This window comes from Anas acuta, chromosome 3, assembly GCF_963932015.1.
Source record: "Anas acuta chromosome 3, bAnaAcu1.1, whole genome shotgun sequence".
In the NCBI taxonomy this organism is placed as follows: Eukaryota; Metazoa; Chordata; class Aves; order Anseriformes; family Anatidae; genus Anas; species Anas acuta.
In genome coordinates, this window is record NC_088981.1 from 21,868,237 (window position 1) to 21,874,236 (window position 6,000).

At 41.1% G+C, this 6,000-nt stretch overlaps 1 long non-coding RNA gene across 1 annotated transcript in view; it reads right to left on the minus strand.

Moving 5' to 3' along the window:
* Positions 1-3,552, minus strand: part of LOC137852971 (uncharacterized) — a 36,347-nt gene extending 32,795 nt beyond the window's left edge. The window contains exon 1 of the long non-coding RNA XR_011094111.1: positions 3,435-3,552. This is a non-coding gene — a long non-coding RNA (uncharacterized lncRNA). The remainder of the gene's footprint in view (positions 1-3,434) is intronic.
* Positions 3,553-6,000: the final 2,448 nt, after the last annotated feature.

Consider the following 6,000-nt stretch of genomic DNA (forward strand, 5'->3'; position numbering starts at 1 on the left):
GTGTAAGACCATGGTGATGTTTTCACCAAAGACCCTGAATACAAGCAAAAATCACAGTGGCTTCAGCAGAAGGAGTTGTGTGGGTTTGTGAATTGCCTCTGAAGCTGGTAGTTTGCCTCTGGCAGCTTGCAACAGGCTTTGGTGGTGCTGGACCTGCACTGTGAATGGGACATGTGCGGGAGAGGAGCGTGTGCTAGAGAAGGGGCTGGGGTCTGCCTTCTCTACACCCTGCTCTCTCCTTTCCACTGCATTCACGCCTGGGGGTGGGCAGGCCAGGGAAGCACATTTCCCACCTGCAGGATGAGGACCGCTGAGCAAGCTGGAGAAAGCCAAAGGAATTTGACAATTTGACCATTTGACTGACTTGCAAACTTGACACCTTTTCCATGCAGAAGTAAATTGGAGTATCGCTGAGGTGGACGATTGCTGAGCTTTCTATTTTGGTTCAATTTCTCCCCCTCCCCCTTTTACTAGTTTTCCTTCAACTCCGCTTTCCAATGTCACTGAGTTATTATTATCCAGATCCAAATCTCACAGTTTCTCTGAAGGAGAATGTGTATTAAAATACCAGATTTACCAGAAAACATCTGCAACTTGCAAGCCTATTGTATTACTATTATATGAGCAAGCCATTGTAAATTCTTTTAAGTCTGTAACTTATTTCACGTTTTAACACACTGTGTGCTTTACAACACCATTTCAAAGTTTATGGCCCTTTTTCTTTAGCCGCTTGTTCCAATTGCATCTTATATTTCATCAAATATGGTAAAGAAACCATGAGAATAAATTGATGCTCCATATGAACACCCCTATAAATGGATGTTGCCAAATTGCTGTAAAATGGTTTTCCTTTTTAGCCCTCCAGAATTGTTAGTGGGTTTCTGAGGCCAAAGTCTACAGGGAAACGTTATGACCATTTAAGGCCTCCAAACTTTATGCTTCAGTACAAAAGGCCTAAGGGCGAGGATTTAAAATGGATGAAGTGGAGAAATTTGCACTTCCTTAAGAAAACACAGAGCATTTCCTTCCGCATGTCAGAAATGAAAACAGAAAATACAAACTAATTTGTCACGAATTTTTCCTTCTCTAACTGCCTCTCCAGGCCTTCCCTTTCCCCCTCCTAACACTACACACCTTATTTTTGCGGGTCCCAACCCTAGTACTGGTGATGGGCGATGCTCTGTGCTCCATACTGTGTAGAAGGGCACTGCTGTAACGTTTCCTCGAGTTCACAGCTTACTTCTGCCACCCTTTTCCCCTGCCCAGGCTCACTCTTGCAGACAATCCTTCAGGAGATAAGCACCGCTTGGGGACACTGGCTCAGTGCTGGATGATAGTTTGCTGTTTGGCTTTAATTGGGCACTGGTGTAAAACAAACAAACAAAAAAATCAGTTGTCATATTTATGAGTTACTGTGAGTTAATAATATGCTGGGATCCATTATTTAAAGCGCATTTGCTCCAAACATGTGGCCTCAGTTTTTTTTTTTTGTTTTTATTCAAGCAACATTTTTGCAGATGAAATGCTGTTGCCGTTTTTCTCCCAGGCACTCAGTAAGCCTCAGGGAGTTATAGCATCAATTATTTTCCTTCTCATATGCAGGAAAAAAAAAAAAAAAAAAAAAAAAAAAAAAAAAAAAAAAAAAAAAAGTGTCCTAGCCAAAGAAGTTGGAGTTATTATCCAAAATAAAAATAATGAAAAAGAAAAACATCCAAAAATAAAAAGCTGCAGCCAGCTGAATAAATGTAGTCAAAATTGAAAACACAAAAGTCTGCAGAAGATTGTCTTGCAAATAAGACTGGCTCTGCTCTCCCTGTATTTTTAGTTATCTCCTGTCCTGCCTGAGCCAATTCCTTTTCTGTTAAAGTCTGTCTACTTGAGTCAGTTTTCTTTGACTCTGTTTTGAATGATAAATTCATTAGTGCCTTGCAGGTGGATTTGCCTGAACTTAAGAGACTCCAGCGAAGACTGAAAAAGACAAGCAAATCTAGCACATGAACAGAAACTTATTTTCAGACCCTTGCTTCTGAAACGGGGCTGCATTTATGTGTAATAAAAATCAAGATGTTCATCTTTCTTCTTCTCCCCCACAGCAATATTTTTTCAGAGCTGAAGATGTCAAGAGCAGAATTTACCCCTCCCTTGATGCCATCTTTTTTTCCCCCTTCTTTTTCATCACAGCTGCATGGACTCTGGCCAACTCAAACTGTACCTTCGCACTTCACTGCTTAGGACTTTGCTGCACATTCAATTTGACAAGACTTTTATACAGATAACTGATCAGACAGGCTGAAACTTCAAACTCAATGTCTGCAAGGACTCCAGTACTTTGCACCTCACTACTTTACCCTTACTTAGGCACTGCAAATGTTATAAAAATCCCCTCGCTCTGATAGCCTGAAAATTAATTTGCACTGTTAAGCCTAGAGGAACAGAGCAAGCTCCACTTGCTCATTGGTTCAGAACATGTTTTGCCCAGCACTCCTAGGAAACGTCTCTGGAACATTTTCCATATTGTTGCTGCTTTGCTGGTAATAAGTTGTCTTCTATTTTATAAGCTTGAATTAAACAAAAAGCTCCTCCACTGCTGACTCAGCCTCCAAAGCTGCACTTTATATATGTCAAACAACATATATAAATTTATAAGGTGAACAATGGTTGTATTTAAGTACTGATTTAGTAATCATGAACTTCGCTGGCAGTATCCTTTGGAAACTAAATCCATAAATTTTATTAGTATTAAATGTTTCTAATGGGAGTTGACAAATACTTGAACTGAGTTGCTTTTTCTCTACACTTGGCAAAAGGAAAGGGGAAAAAATTCCTATTACACAATGAGAAATGCATTAATACTAAAACCCATTCATCTCAATTTTGTACAAATATAATTTAAGACCTTTTACAACCATTGGTGAAATTACAATGTGCTGTGGGGAAGTTGCAAAAATTTTATGAGAGTAATAAAATTGTCATTGTAATACCATTATAGGGTGCAGGGACAATATAGATATTTGAATTACCTATTGTCCTTATGCCAGGTTGAAAGGGCTACATGCAGGAATTATAGCATGTAATGGAGACAACTGTTGAAACAAACCAGAGAAATGAAATCCAGGTCCACTTTAGCTGGCCTAAGACAAATCCTCATTAGAAACCCGGACTCAGAATACCCTTCCCACTTGTGTCAACAACAGTGAAATTTAAACAGGCGGACTGTTTTATATTTGTGTCAATGGTAGCACAGAGACCAACTAATTAAGCAGAGATTACATGTAATAAAATGGTGTCACTTCTGAAAAACTGATGTTTTTAACTTCTGTGACATATTTCCTGGGGTTTGCACTCAAGCTGACATGAAGTAATCATGGAGGTCTCTCTTGTTCATAGCCAAAAAACCCTCTCAGGTAGTTCATGGCAAATGCAGGAAATCTTACCTGGGATTAAAACGGTGTTAACTTTCCAGAGGTGAAAATTCCTTTCACTGAAGGATACTGTTGCTGAGCTATTTCCAGGGAAAAAGCATTGCCTTCTCCTTGCCTGTCCAGGAGACGAACAAAAGGAACAAAAAAAAAAAAAAAAAAAAAAAAAAAAGAGAGAGAGAGAGAAGGGAAAACAAGAGAGGCAATTGCAGCCTTGTATACTAGCAGCATTTCACTGGCTGTATTCTAGAGAGTAATAAAAGCACTGAAATAGTTCAAGCATCTGCCCTTGGCTGAGGGACTTGTAATTATACACTATGGACTCCACTCCCTTGGAACAACTGTCTTTGATTCCTATCTCTTCTTTTATTACAGCTGAAATGCAAAACTCCTGATGAAACCATTACATTTCCATGTGAAATTCACAACTATAAGGGGAAACCTCTGCAAAGTTGCCAGACATTTGAAGGGGGGCAGAAACATATGGGCAGAGGTTGTTAAATTCCCTTCCAAGTTTCAAAGGTCTGACCGCTTGGGGCAGCCTGCTCTGGAGCTTGGGGTTTATTCTCATCCCTTCAGTAAATACTTTGGAATGAGAGTAAGAAAGTTAATTTTATTTCCTGTTTATTAAGAGTTACCATATTGTGAACTCTGCAGTTCGGCTGATCACTCTCCTTAAAATCACTGGCTTCTTAGTCCCCGCTGAGATTAAAGGAGACATGGCAAAATCTCCCAGGAAGCATTTCTGAACACACAGAGAGTCACTGAGACCTACTGTGCCTTTATTAAGGTTTCCACCCCAACTTGAGGTGACACTCTCCCACTGGTGGAAAAGAGGTAAGGACCTTGTTTGGACCCTCAGAGAGATGACCAGATCTTGCTTTGTCTGCCCAAGTCTTCTCTACAGAAGAAAGAAAGAAGCAGACGTCTGCTCAGCCCCTCTTTTTAGGAGGCATCTGTGTCCAGACATCTGCTCTGAAATCCCCAGCAGGGTGCACAGCAGTCCTGGAAAGCAGGTCTCAGTAAGTAAAAGTGCCATTTGGGGCCCTTTAGGACAGGAGGGCTTCACTCCTGGCTGATACAAATGAAGCCTGAGATGGTGCCCTGCCTCTTCTGAGCCCCACCTGAAGCTGGCAGTGCCAGAGTCAGCGTTCACAGTGGAAAGCCACCCCTCCAACCGACACAGGCAAAATGTCCAAGGAGTCTCCCTGACTGTACACACATACTTAATCTTTTCTTGAAAGCAAATTAAGAGCACGCCTTTCTGTGCTTATACAGCCTAAGCCTTCCTCCCCAGGTCGGGAAGCTGCTCAGCAGCCTGAGCTCCCGTCACGCTTATTCCCCTGTTTCACACGTTGCCAAGAGGCAAGAAGGTATTTCCCTACACTGCAACCTTTTATTTTCTGTTCTTTTTACTCTGGCTAATATGTCTTCTTGGTAACCACAGTATAATAAATTTCATAGAGCATGACCGGCATACTTAGTTCATATTATTCATTTGCAGTCATTTATTTTTCCCGGCTCCTCTTCCCCTCCTGGTCCCCTCTCCCCAGTGCTCACTCTGTGGAATGATAATAATACATGCAGAGCGCCAGCCAGCTGAGACAAGCTGAAAAACAACAAGTAAGGGGATCTTTCTGTGCTCACACCTGTTTTAAGATTTGTTATCCACAAAAAGGAAAGCTGTGGGGATTCACTCTCTTTCTTCCTCGTAGACCCCAGTGGAATATACCATTAAACCGCAGGGAGGAGAGAAAGCCTTCAGCGCACTTAAATATACTTATGTCAAATCCATCTCATTCTTCCTGCCTTCTTTCCTCAATCTAGCCACCGTTCCCAAGGGCTGGAGAACATTACAACCCATTCACTTTATATGAATGGGCACAGACAGACTTTTTCACCATTTCGATATGTCTACATTTGCAGGCATATCCTGTAGGCCAACTGAAACAGCCTTAATTTCAATTTACTGTCTCCCTGAGGAACATGCCATTCTCCTGAAAGTGGAAAAAACCCTCAATGGCCATTCCCTACCCACCCCCTCCTCAAGTTCAGATCTGAACAGGAGGGAAAATTTCTCCCAAGATTAATGGACTGCAGTTCTGATGCTTATAACAGGGCACATGATCTTTATTAAACAAGTAATGAACAAGTTTCACCAAAGTACTGCGTTTGGAAGGTGTTCAGCTTTTCTGTACACGACTCATCTAAATCCTTTTCCTAGTCCCTATAGAACAGTGTTATATTAAGAAAAAAAAAAAAAAAAAGAAAAAAAAAGTACCTCAGTGGACATTTAACCCTGCCTTGTTTTTCAGTGGTGCCAAAAGTAATGACAAAAACAACACTAAAAAAGTAGCTAAGATCTTGACTAACTAACTTCACATCATCTTAGCATCAGTTCTGGAAGGCCTAAAGATAGGATGCTTCCATCTTCCTGAGACAAGTACTGGGGGTTAGCTATTAATGCAGCAAATCTTAAACAAAACAGATAACCAGGGCAGATCCAGCAAATAGTGGCACTGTGGAAAAATACCAGTACAACTTGCCAGGTCTTTGTGGTCACAGCTTTGATTTAGAGCAA